This window comes from Teleopsis dalmanni, chromosome 1, assembly GCF_002237135.1.
Source record: "Teleopsis dalmanni isolate 2A chromosome 1, ASM223713v2, whole genome shotgun sequence".
NCBI lineage: Eukaryota > Metazoa > Arthropoda > Insecta > Diptera > Diopsidae > Teleopsis > Teleopsis dalmanni.
In genome coordinates, this window is record NC_051846.1 from 165,944,474 (window position 1) to 165,959,512 (window position 15,039).

The window sequence follows — 15,039 nt, forward strand, 5'->3', positions numbered from 1 at the left end:
GTATCAGAGCATTGAATTAGTTGACTGCTTCGCTTTTTTCTAGTTCGGACTAAGTAAATTTGGTGTTCTGTCAACAATATTTAACCACTCATACATTTTTAGTTATCGTTAGTATTTATGTTTGATATCCAGCTTAGCCATTACAAATGGGACATCAATATGGGATGATTGTATTTCAGAGAGCAGCGTGTGTTTTTTGGGCAACTCGTCTGCTATGTAACTACTCAAGATGTCCCTATACTCAGGTACCCATATAAGTCCAACTCTAACAAGACTAGCTAACACGTTGGAAAAAGCCGGATATTCTCGTACTGTTAATAGTTGTTGTAGTCGTAAGTTGTAGTGCTAATTACAAATTAAATCGCAGCTTGGTTGTAGGAGAAGATTTTGATATTAACATCAAATCTCCAAATGCGCAGAATAGACTCTTGTTACAGAGTTATTTTAGACGTACTAATCACAAATTTAATTAGAGCCTGGTGGTTGTACAAGAAGGTTACGATATTAACATCGGATCTCTAATTGTGCAGGATAGACTCTTGTTACAATAATTTCCAAGCTAGTAAGTGTCATATTTTATGAATAATTTTTATTCATGTGAACAGTATACATAAATATATAATATATTTTATACAAGAGACACCAAAAAGCTTTTCTAAAGAACATCTACAAATTTCGTGTAATATGTCTCTAATTTCGTGTAATATATGGTATACATATATCTAATATATTAAAACATTCAACATATAAAATGTTTTAGAGTAAATATATCCTTGCTAGCTCCAAATAACTTTCAGGACATTAATTTATCTTAAGGGACCATAAAATTTTTTTTTGTACTGAATATTTTACATAAAAGTTGTCAGATGCATTATGTAAAGTTTTCACTGTATTACTCGTAGATTGCGACACTTGTCATAACTTTTGTTGCCCTGTGATGTTTAATTCAAATTTTATACTTGTATGATATAAAAAGTGCACAATAATACTCACTGTACTTTTCATATTACAACATATAATGAAAGTAAGCATTTGCATTGGCTTGTATGAGCAATTTTTAAACACTCAAACAAAATGGTTAGTTATATATAGTAGTTTACATATTTTTGATATGGATCTTTTTATATATATATATATATATATATATATATATATAAAAATCAATCATATCTGTCGCAGCTGTGGAGAAGACAATGAAAGTGTCTCTCATCTACTTTGTCTTTGCCTAGTTCATGTACGACGGCGACTAAACATTTTAAGAACCCCTTTCTTTAAGGTTCTTGATCAATTACAAGACCTTCCACTAAACAGCATTTTAAGCTTCGTCAAAGATTCTGGTTGGTTTTAAACTATGGCAGAATAATGGGCCAATAAGCTTAAGTGGATCTTCTATAGATTGCCAATGTAACCTTACCTAAATCATGTCATTTTACTTATTTTTTCTTTATATTATATATTATGAATAGAAAGAAACATGTTAATGGGCCAATAAGCTTAAGTGGATCTTCTATAGATCGCCAATGTAACCTTACCTAAATCATGTCATTTTACTTATTTTTTCTTTATATTATATATTATGAATATTTCTAATTACAACGTACGAATTTTTATTATTATAAGATGTACTTGAACATTCATAAATTATCATATAAACATAAATGGCACTAAAATTTAATATGAAGAGAGATCAATTCATTGAGAGATTAAAAAATAAAAACATTGGGTCTTAAGATATCAACATAACATTTATAGTTTTAAAAAACATTTTATTTCATACAGATTGTAATAAAGAATGTTATGGAATACTTTAAGAAATATCTACTACTATCTCAATCAAATAGATTTTAATATTGCCAAGATAAAAATTTAATTTATTCTTCAATAGACGTAATTTTTTCTTTCAGAGTAGCAAAAAAATACACTCAACTTACGAAATAAAACACGTGAAGCAACAACAATGCTCTTGAAATCTTCAAAGTTAGGTTTTACTCGCAAAAATTTTCACGTTTTAAATTTTAGTGCAGCCAAATTTAAAAATTAGTGTCTTGTGAATGTTCACTGAAAATATGTTGCAAAATTCATTGTCATTCTTTAAAATCATATGAGGTTAATTAATAACAAATTGCAATATATCAAAACAATAATATAAAAAACTCTTACCAGTGCATTTCTATTATTCATATTGTTTTCTTTTATTTCAAATTAATTAACTATTAGTATTTATAATATTTAAACTTCATATAAATATAAATGATATATATATCATATACATATATATATCATATATATCAAAACACAACAAAAAACATATGTTAAAAAAAGCATATTTTAAAAGTGATGCCAATTTGTTTCAACCAGACTTAATGCTGTTTTTTTACAACTCCAAAAGAGGAAATTACGGCTAATATGATTTCAAAATCTTGACAGAAATCATTTCATCATTCCTTTCATCTTGATTCATACTGCAGCTTCGATATCTTAAATAGATAACTTAGATGTAGCTTCTTATATTGCAGCTTCCATCTTAGAAGATGTGCAACTAAGTATTCGAGAATAGTCTTCAAATGATGCACAACATAGTACTAAAATTTTCCTTGAGTGTAATGGTATATTAATTACGGTTGCATTGTTTTACAAAACATTTACTTGCGAATGTTTTTTGTTGTTGTTATTTTCCTTGTTATTTTTTAGTTGTGAATATTTGTGCACAAGTATCTGAAGTTGTTTTTGTTTATCTTTGCCGTTGCTGCCGTTGAAGATGGGCGAACTTTTGCTTGTTGCTGCGGGGGCCTACGAGTTGAATAAACTTGTTTCTAGTAACGTGTATACGACTGAAAAGCGACCCAATTTTACCGGATACTTTTTGTAGTTGTCATTTTTATCTTAAATTTGCATTAAAATTATTTAAGCTTTGGATTTTATTTTTTTTATTCATACTTTTATTTTGTTCAATTTTAAGTTTTTATTTCATGAATTTATTGAAGCGTTTTATATTTATCATGTGGATTATACTGAGTTTTGTTTACATATTAAATAATAAATATATTCGTCTCATCGTTCAAGTATCTTTATTTTCATAAAAACTTTAAAAGTTTTATCTGAATTGTAGCTTTGTTTTATGTGCACATACAATATTTAATAATTTATTTTATGGTTTATGTTTCCATAACGTAAAATCGTTCCGTTTCGGTTTCAAATGCTTATTTTTAGCGATTGTTAAATGCAAATTTTGTAATTTGTTAAATATTAAATATGTTTAAGTATTTTATGTAACGGACTTTTTCTTATTTGCCAATTTATTAGCATTTCTTTATACACATTTTTTATGTGTATTTTTTGCTTTTATTCACTCATAAGTTAAACTTCATTGTTATTGATATTGAAATTATTGAAAAATTTAAAATAAAGGAAACTTTTTCATAAATTACTTTTATTAAAAAACGTGAAATATATAAAGCAGAAATAACATTGAAATGCATAGTATTGTTGTTAAATATATTGATACAGATGTAGATTAATATGGAAGATTAACATAGACATAATTACTTAACTAGAAAACCAAAAAAAAATGTTTTGGTTGCTTTATTCAAGATCTAAAGTGTTTCAAGATATGAATCTTAATCTTAATATTAGAATTTTCTTATACAAAGCAATTATAGCATCAATCTGATCATATTTAATACAAGTGTAGAGCTCATATTTAATACAACTAGTGACTCTAATGTAAAAGTTCTGCAGAGATTTTAATCTGAAAAGAATAGATTTGATATTGGTTTGTGACTAACAGTTGTATCCAAAAAAATTAAGCAGTTCCATGTTCATATATGATTTAAAATTTAGCAAATTACAATTCTTATCTATTATGATATTTTACAACAATATATATTCAATCATTTGTACACAATAAAATGTAAATTATAAAATTCATATATACAGCTTATATAGTCGTATAAGTACGCCTATAAAATGTTAGGACAGTACATGTTTCTTTAACATGTTTCTTTAATAAAATGACTTCTGGAATATTTTGTTAATAATATAACACAGTGAGGAAATCGATATGCATCGCAATAATATGATTATTATTATTATTCTAAAAATAATTAACAGTCTCTCGTACTATATGGTTGAAGAACCACATAAATTTGCGAGCTTTGGTTCTGTTAAATGAATCTGAGAATATTTGTTAACTTGAAAAATTTCATATTTTCGAATGTTAATTTAAGTAACCATTTTTTAAACTTATTTATGTATATAATTAAATTATTGTGTATTGTTATTATATAAATAAATTTATAAGACCAGGCAATAATAGCTTTAAATGGCCATTTTTATACAAACAAATAGCAACACAAAATCGGTTATCATATCCTGATAACGCACCTGATTGATGGATGTTGGTTTGCCATTAGCGTCTTCAGAAGGGTATACATCGTAACACACTGCATTTTAGCAGTAAAGTGATGCTTTTTCAATTTTCATTATTTACGGTTCCGTTTAAAAAATGCTCTTTATCACTTAAATTATTGTTTGGCATAAATAATCCTGTCTTTCAGCGTCTTCAAATAGTGTACAATGTTCCAAAGCAAGAATTTTCTAACAATGACGTTTCAAACAGTTCTCACTTTCCTCGATAAAATTAGAATGTACCAGTTGGGTTCAAGTTATGCAATATCTCTAACTCTGTATATCGACTAAATATTTCAATTCTTTTTTAATATCTGTCCTTGTGCAGTGCAAACCCAACTTTTTTTCTGCTTTCTGTGTGTACGTCTATTAATAGTATATGTCAAAGATGTATTGATGCGAAGTAGTGTCTACCTCTTTCTCTCTCTTTCTCTCTCTCTCTCTCTATCCTCTCTCTCTCTCTCCTGCTCTCACTTTTTCTTTTTCTAAATATGATTTTTACGTGTTAATTTTAATTAGTTGCCTGCTTAAAGTGTATAAATTCTTGATAAACTAAATAATAGAAAAAGTTTTAGCGATGGCCACCCGTTTAGATGTATTGGTATAAGCTAGCCTGTACCCTTCTCTCTCTCTCTCACTTTTTCCTCTTTTCACTTTTCCTTTTTTTATATATTATTTTCATGTCTACATCTTTATTGGCCGTTTTCATAAAGTGTATAAAATCTTGAGCGACTTAACTACAGAAAGCGATCTAAGTTCTTAAGTTCAAGCCATGTCTATCCGTTTAGATGTGTTGATGCAAACTATTCTCCACATTTCTCTCTTTCACTCTATCCATGTCTCACCTTTCCTTTTTCTATATATGATTTCCACATGTAAATCAGTGACTGTCTTTATACGTTTCTATTATTTTTATAGTTTGAGTTTTAAATTTATTTAAATTTGTCATTATTATTATTATTATTTCTATGTATGAATTGTTTTCTCAATTTAATTATTTTATGTTGATTGATTGATCCCGTCAAAAAATACATAAAGGATAGAGCCCTGAAATTATTTGCGAAAATTGACAGACTGGTGTTGGTAACACCGCGTTATCAAATCTCAGAATGGTTACAGGCTTCTCGGGAAGGTTTGCAGATCTAAGGTCAATTATTGCTTATTCTGATGAAATGATAAACAATAATCCAGTCAAAGCGTAAGGAGGGTTTTTGAAAATACCTCGAGTTAAGAAAGAGTAAAAGTGCTTAAGTGTACTGGCTCAATAGCTTCAACATAATAATCAATTTAATTATATTAACTTAATTATTTTTCATATTCATTTTGTAAAATGAAGAGTCTTATTACTTTTCTTGTCATGAAGTATTGATAATTACATTTTATATTCGTCATTAATTTTATTATAAACACCATAACCTACTTATGAAGTTCCGTAAAAGTATATCAACCGACTACTTGTAAAAGTTTGATTTAGAAGTCACCTAATGAAAACACTTTTCTGGTTGATGAGTAAACCAACGTGTTTCGCATGTGTCTAAACTGGACATTTTTTTGCTAATAATGATAAAAATTAAATTTATGTTTGACTTAACCTCTTCATTTACCACGCGCCAAACTTGTTTGACTTGACAGTAAAGAAGGTAGTAATACTGGCTAATAACTCGTACACTTATGGCCAAATTCCACATTTTCATTTTTCATACTAAATACTTTTTCACATGTCTTCTCCATTCACTGAACCCAGATGAAGAGTGACTATTGACAAAATTCACGATAGCGTCATCGCCACGGCAGCGGCATTACATCAGCGACTGCGGTTCAAATTAAATTTTGTATTTCGTATTTTTTTGTTTACATTTTGGCCATCATTCAAGGTCGACTTAAAAAATCAGTCTTCGTTTACAGGTAAAAGCTAATGACCAGCGTCAATACAGAAACTGAAAGTGAAATACTCGCACAAGCCGTACTCTTTCTCAGCCATGCTTTTCGATTGTTTTGACCTACTTTTAGGTACTCTTGCCTGGTTACTGCCGCTGATATTGTTAATATATTACTTATACTGTTGTTGTTGTTGTGTATTACAGTACTGCTAGGTTGTTGTGGTTATTATTGTTACGTACCGCACCTTCTTTAAGGATTGGGTTTGGTTTCAAATTACGACCTTTCCAAAAAGTAATATGTTTTGTATTAACAGTTTTTAATCATGCAAAAAGGATTTCTTTTGGTTTGTTCTAACAAATTACAGGAATTAAATGTCTTCCTACCCTAAAATTAGGAATTTAACATTGTATGGTATTAACATTTTACATGTAAAAAAATCGTTCCGAAAGTAATTTACAATCTTAGAAATGTCATGTGGTTTGTTTTTTTATCAAACAAAAAATGTCAAATAGAATAATTGATCGCATGTAAAATTTTTAAAAGAATTTAAAAAACGTTTTTGTGGAGAATTAAAGTTCAAATAGTATTTTATAAAGAATTTATGTAGAATCTGCATATAAAAAATGCAAGTATTTATAATAATTAAAGAAACTGTTAAGACTGTCATTAGAGATAGATTATATACAAATTATTAGCAACACCCACTAAATTTGTAAAAGAAAGCAGACTCAAAAAAAGGCGGGCTTAAAAAGCAGATAAAAGGTCAATAAAATCTAACATCGAAAAAGAAACGGAATGATAACAGATTCAAAGAAAGATAATGAAATATAAAAGATCTAAGAACTTAGAAAATGACCTATTTCATAGCTTATATTTTTGATTTATAATATATAGTTTCTTTCTAGTATAAAAAAAAAAATGTGTGCTGGTGTATTTTTCTTTTATGACGTCGTCATATTCTCTTTCTCTCTCTCTCTCTCTCTTCTTCTCTGTCTCTCCTTCTCTCTCTCTCCTTCTCTCTCTCTCCTTCTCTCTCGCTCCTTCTCTCTCTCCTTCTCTCTCTCTCTCTCCTTCTCTCTCTCTCCTTCTCTCTCTCTCCTTCTCTGTCTCTCTCCTTCTCTCTCTCTCTCCTTCTCTCTCTCTCTCCTCTCTCTCCTTCTCTCTCTCTCTCTCTCTCTCTATCCCCTCTGTCACTCTCTGTGGTAGACCCAAAAGTTGGAGATTTGCATAACAAAATGAGCAATAGGAAAACCAAAAAAAGGAAAATAGCAGAAACAAAAATCTCGAAAACAATATTAAGAGCAGAACCAATGGTAAAATACTGAACATAATAACACCGAATAAAAAAATCACTTGTTACGACACAGCTGATAGCTGCTTTTTGAATAGCAGTTCGTAAATTATTGTAACAGATAATCAATAACAAGAGTAACAATCGATAGTATAAATAGATAATAGTTCCCATTTGCTGCTTTTTAATAACAGTTTAAAAATATTAGTTTATAAAATATTGCTGCCACGAATATCTAATCAAGATCGCGCACAATAACATTTTTACATAAACTTTAATTGAAAATAATTTTTTTAGCGTTTGTTTCATGTGAAATACTTTAAATACTTTATAATCATAGTATACATTAGACTGCTTATTATATGTATATGATATAATAACAGAAACTGAAATTTTCTTACTTATACATAACACCAACAAAAAAAAATCATTAACATTAACATTTGCTGAAGTAATTAAATGACACGTTAAACATGATTTATGCTCAAATAATAATTAAAATTTTTAACAACGAATTAAAAACGTTTAATAAATAGTTGAAAGATATAATTTTATAAAAAAAAAAACGACTGCACTGAAATTTTTCTTGCTATTTTTTTATGTGCTAAAATGAAGTTTAACAATAAATTTACTTCTATGTGGACTTATAATTTACTTATATTAGTACTTGTGCATATTCTTAAATACATCACAAAAAATTAGAAACGATGACTAATCGAAGGCTACTTGTGGCGAAACACATTTAGTCATCGTTTCTAATTTGACAGGTAGGAGTCCCACAAATAACACACGGACTATAAACTGATGAAATAAAAACTCCAATATTTCCTAAGACCACTGATGATGAACACTTAGTAATACTCGAAACAGCGTTGTATGATAAGTCAAAGTTCAATAAATTAACTAAAAATTTTTTTGTTGTCTCTTCATTACTATTCGAACCCTTCCAAATTCTTTTCGTCATAAGACATGTCGTCAGATTAAAAATGTTACAACAAAAAAAAAATTAATTTGTAGAAATAAAAATAAATTGCAACAATTTCGTCTTTTAAAATATTTGCAATGTTAAAAAACTACATTTATCCAATGGTACAATATTTGATATGAAGTTTTTAGAACTGCAATGTATTAATTTAGTACAATATATTCATATCGTCTTAATATATAGTACAGATATCAACCGTTAAAAAAAAAGGAAAAGGGATTCTATCTACCTATTTTTGAACTACATAAAGACCAAAGTAACCAACCGTTGTTTCCTAAATATAATCTCTCTAACTATAGCTTTCAATAAAGCCTAAAATGCACAGATTACAATACTTATAGACAAGTGACTCAATATCTAATGCGGGGACTGTTTGCAACTTTTATCTAAATCAAAAATTTACGACCAAAAAACAGACATACATACACCTATTTTTTTCAGTATGTGAAAGTACTTAATCAAAAAAACTTCTTAGAGTTTAATTGCGTTTTTATAAGAGGCTAATGGACGAAATCCCTTCGCAATAATACAAAAAAAAGGTGGATAGTTGTACTTGTTACTAGAATGGGGGCAAAAGCAAGATAATGACCAGTTAGGTAAGTTGTTAACACATTCTACGTTCGTCTAAAGCCTTTGTGCTAAAACGATTTATCCGGTATCAATTGTGGTACCATTAAGGGTCTATGATTAAATTTCTATTTCAGTAATTAAGGCAAGCAATATAGTTAAATTTGTAAAATAATTAGCAAGCTATATTCATTTTATCTAGATGGGTGCTATTACAATGAACATGATAGATTGATAGTTGTACTTAATGCAAAGATGATTCAAAAACAGGACACTGGACAGTTAGTTAAATTATTTATGGTCTCTAAATGCACCTGAAGTGTTTGTGTCAAAACCATCTCTCAGTTATCAAATATGGTTCCATTATGTGCTAATGGAAGCAATTTCATTATAATAAAGTTTAGCAATATTTAACAAGCTATATTATTCTTATCTACATAACAGACGTAAAAGGAAAAAAGTTTTATGATTGTTCTTCTTCATCAGGGATCAGGCAAATGCAGAGGTCAAAAGGTTGGTCAAGTTATATATACATTATACGATGTTTATCGTTAAGTAGACTTAAAGCTAAATTGAACTTCATCAAGGTTAAGAGCAAGAAATTCTGACAGCTTGTGTCTCATGTATTAAAACAAATCAGAGTTTATTGTCTGATCTGAAGAATTGCTATAAGTATCTTTTTGCAGTGGACTACTTTGGATATGTTAAAGTAGGGTGTGTAATTATAAAGAACCCGGAGAACAAAATCAAAATTATACTCGATATTATTGAAAAAAAAAAATTAATAATTGTTTTAGATTATAATCACCTAGTAAAAACTATACTTTAAATTACTTATTCCTATGTATATAAGGAATTTTCAAAATACTAAAACGTATAGTAAGTGCGACATGATGTTAATAATATTGCCATATGTGAAAAATAGCGGTTTAAACTTCAAAACTTCAAAACTTCAAAATCACAATTAAAACAAATATTTACAGGTATTATCTTTGCAATATTTTCACTGCGGTTTATTACTGTGAAATACAAATAAAAAACCATAATAAACAGTAGATTCATTTATCTGATTCGTGGTGTTAAACTCAGCCGTTTGTGTTTTCATTTGTTGTTTTTAGCTATTATATCTGCGATAAAATATTGCATTACAAAATAATAAAACCCAAACATTTTGTAATAAAATGCATTTTTCATTTGTTTTTCTTGAGTTAATGAGATTTTTAACAAAGGCAAAAAATTAAGAAAATAAGTTTAAAGCTCTATTTTGCAATTAATTGAGCTGCTAAACGTGCATAACGAATGCAATTTCCATTCAAATCAGTCACAATTTTTTTAATTATAGGAAAAATTCAAATAAAAAAATCATCTTTTCACGCAAGTATAGTTTAATTTTACAAGCAAAATCGAATTACTCAATTCGTTTTGTTTTTCATTTTTTATTTTACTTATAATTTATTTAAATGAATTTGGTTTACATTTGATTGGAATATATTTATTTAATTATATAACAATAATAGATTTTGTTTAAAAAAAATATGATCTATAATTCAGTGAAATTAAATCGATGAACCCCTCGACTTATCTTCATATTTTTACTGCTTGTTTTTACTAGTGTTTCTTAAGAGATTTTCCTAATTAGGAGTGTAACAGAATCTTATGTACTTAAACTTAGTCTTTTTACAATGCATTGAAAATATTTATATCATTTGGACATCCAATTAGCATAAACATTTTTCTTTATAGATCAGTTAAACATAAGATGAGAAGGATGCGCTACATGAAGATAACTACAAGCTCGTTTAGATACTCCGTAGTGATATCAGTCTTATTACGTGAATACTCCGAGTCAAAACCGGTTACAAAACCATGTGTGTGACAGAACAACACTACTGTACCGGGTGTTTTTTTCTAATTCTAATAAGAAAAGAAGTTAGTACCTTCTTCCTAACCTTCTAATTCTATTATAAAAAGAAGTCACTAAACTAACATATGAATTGAACTCATTTATCGGGACTTCAAGAAGTCTATAGAAGATAGAACTTTAAACCTATTAAACCTTGATCAGAAATAAAACAAATCTTTCCATCAAAGCTTGGCTAAGAAAATAGTTAATGACCTTATGACCTTAAATTTTTTGAAATCTACTTTGATCAGACAGAGCCTCTTTAGAAAGATTGGCTAAAGAAACAGTTTGTGAGCTTGTACCCGAATTTTTTGGAATCTTCTTTGATCAGAAATAAATTAGAACCTCCCATGAAAACTTCGCTAAAGAAATAGTTTGTAAGCTTTAAGTATTTCAAATCTTAATTTATCAGGGCCTGTTAAGTAAGATTGGCTTAAGAAATAGTTCACAATATTTAGATTCAAATTTTTTGCTTCTTAATTGCTGCTGGTATACACTATTTTATTTCCTTAAATAAAAAATAAATTAAAATAAAAATATGTCGTATAAAAAAACTTGGTTTTTATATAACATTTGTACTTATAAACATTTACAGTTATGTTTTTATTTAATTAGTTTAATTATTTTCTTCTGGCAACTTTCTCTAAGTACAAAGAAATTACTAAGGTCGATTTCCTGAATAATAATTACTAATAATTAATTGATGTAATTAATTACATTATGTTTTTATTAAGATAACTTCCTTTTATGTATTAAGTTTATTATTTTTTGTATTCACTAAAAGTTTGATACAAAATTAAATTCACTTGTCCTCAAATTATATTTATATGTCATCAAAATACATTTTATTTCATGGTTCAAGTTTAAAGTTTACTGTCTTAAAAATGAACACCTACAACATTTTTATTACTTGGATATTTGATTTGTTTTGTGTTATATAATTTTTATAAAAATAATTTAAACTTTTAATAAGCGTAAAATTGGTAGCAATAACCTTGGTAACGTCATCTTAACAGATGCCAAAATTTAATAATACAATTTGAATAAAATTTCAATGGCTATAAAATTACATGGTTGCAAATTTATAAAAGTGAATAAATATTTTAAAAAAGAAAAATCTTGACAAAATAAAAAATTGAAATTTAAGAAAAAAAATACTTCAGACTCTTAGCTTTAAATTTGGCAGGGCACGAATTTGATTCCGGGTATTTGCAGTGTCAAAAAATTATTTACGAATAATTAAATACAAGAATTATTTCCAAGACCACTGATGATGAGTAGCCAGTACTTAAAACAGCTGTATGGTCAGCCAAAAATTCAATTAATTAAAATAATATAAAAACGAAAACTTTTTTATAAAAGAAAATACTGGAAAAAAAATCTACCAAAGTAATGTTAAAATATTTTGGGAATAATTTTCTATATGTTTTTGATTATTACTGGGGTTAGGTCGTTAAAATGGTCTAAACAATTTCTTAGTAATAATTTCCTTCCAAGAGAAATAGATTTTGTATGAAATTTTAAAAAAATTGCAATAATTTAATAAATATACTTTGTAGTGTCAAATTGTAATCTTAATTAATTAATACTATTTAGTTTTCAAGTATTTAACATTTATTTTGTGAGAAGTTGAAGTTGTCGTTACTTTTGATATGTATATGAACTGATTACAGTAGTAGATGATATTGGGGATTTTTTTCTAAAACTGCCCTTTGATATTTCGCTTTACTTCAAGTATATCTTCTGTTTGTTTACCTTCTGCTATATATCTAGTTATTTCTTTTTTTATTTTTATTTGTCGATACAAATCTTGTTGTTCTTTCTTAATATATAGGCAAAGAGTCAATGGCGCTCTTTTAAGGTGACTTAATTACTTTAAATTTATTTACTTAATTTTTCTATTTGATCTAACTCACTGATTAAAAATTCATTGCACTTCATTTTGTTTTTCTAATATGATGATGTATTTTGCCGGTCTCAAATAATCACAAACTAATATTAGTTATTAGTAATTCTTCTTTATTTTTTGTATTAAAATATTTATTTTTATAGTTTTTATATTATTTATAATATTGTATATTGTTATACATAATATAATATTTATAATATACCTTTATTATATTATTATATTTTAATTGTCATAAATGCATCAAGCATTTGGATGATGACTGCATAAAATCTTGTGTATTATATTTTGTATTATAATTTTATATAATATTTTTTGTATATTATCAGTTGTATTAATATATTAAAAATACCTTATGTTTTTATGTATGTATAAAAATAATTGGTATGTGCAAATATTTCTAATAACTTAACATTTTTGTGAAACTTGTTTCAAACAACTGCAATTTTCTATAGCTTAAAAACTTATACAACTAATAAATGAGAGTAGTAATTTTTTTTTGGCTCCCAAATAATCTAAATAAATAAAATCAAAATAAAAATTTATTTCAATTTTCTTCATTTTTCTTGAACCAAATGCAAAATAAACTTCACAAATTTTAAACTGGTTTCCTAATAAATTTACTTTAAAACTTAACTAAAAGCAAAGTTTTCTGAAATTAATCGAAATTGTAGTTTTGTTTTTATTTGTAAAAATAGATAATATGTAAAATATGTAAAATATAATATGTAAAAATATCCATTTGTCCTATATTCGTAAATAAATTTTTACATAACTGAAAATATTTTTTACTTCTCATTTTTTATGAGAAATGAATGTTTTTTATTTAAAATATTATTACATTATTATAAATATTTTTTATTTAAAATATTGCTACATTAATTTAAATATTACATTATTATTATTAATTTTATTAATATTATATTATAAATATTTTTTATTTAAAACATTATCACACTATTATAATTTTTATTTATTTAAAATATCACATTATTATAAACATTTTTTTTTTAAAATATCATCACATTATTATAATTTTTATTTATTTAAAATATCACAATATTATAAACATTTTTTATTCAAGATCTCATATCATTATTATAAATATTATTTATTTTAAATATCACATATTATAAATATTTTTTATTTGAAATATTGTTACATTATTATAAATATTTCTTATTTAAAAAATATTTACTTCAAAAACCTTATATAATATGAATATAAATATTCACGTGTTTATTAAAATTGCAATACAAATATTTAAATAAATTAAATATGACTGAAAGAATATATTTTATTAAATTAAGAATTATTATTACAGTTCAAAGGGGTTTATTTTGTATTATTCAACAATATATACATTTATTTGTTTTTTTATAAAAAGGGTATATCACTATTTTTGTTTCTAACAAAATAATAATTTTTTTCAAAAAAATATGCATTTGACTGTGTAAGAAATTATTGCTTATATTCACATATAATTTTATTTAATTACTTTCTCTAATGAGTTATCAAAAAGTGCGTTTAAGCAATTTTTAAAATTTTTTCTTTCTATTGAATTATTTTTTTTAAAATTTCACTTTTTTATTATTTTTTTTTCAATTCTCAGATAAGAACCAGATGAGAACCAGATACTTTTTCACTTACTTTTCTCTTGCAACTGCCGTTAAATTTAATACACATCAATAACTTTTAACTGTGTATCTTCTAGTATCCGTTACTAAAAAAGTTTAATAAATTGTAATTAATTTAAATTTAAAAAGCGAATTATTTTAGGTCAGACTATCAAGTCGTCTAGTAACAAGATACTTTACGCGTTCGTAGTTAATTTTTTTTAATCAATTTTTATAAACAAGTGTAAAAGTAGACACAATATATCATCACTTTCGGATTCTCTAAGGAGCAGCACGTTTTTGTAATTTTTCAAGCTGGAGCAAACAAGTTTTCAACACATAGATATTGCTCTTGAGATATATTATTTTTTAATAAATAATAATTATCTATTGTAACTTATTTCCTACATTAAAGTTAATATTTTTTTAAAAAAATGTAAAAATATTTTATTAAAAAATAATTTTTATTAAAAGTATTTAAGT

The 15,039-nt window shown here is 26.3% G+C and overlaps 1 protein-coding gene across 1 annotated transcript in view; it reads right to left on the reverse strand.

Annotated features, from left to right (window-relative positions):
• The window catches only part of LOC119669919 (glucose dehydrogenase [FAD, quinone]-like), a 29,467-nt gene extending 14,637 nt beyond the window's left edge, over positions 1-14,830 (reverse strand). The window contains exon 1 of the mRNA XM_038079973.1: positions 14,591-14,830. The gene's annotated coding sequence lies outside the window, so the exon portion shown is untranslated. The remainder of the gene's footprint in view (positions 1-14,590) is intronic.
• Between the last annotated feature and the right edge of the window lie 209 nt (positions 14,831-15,039).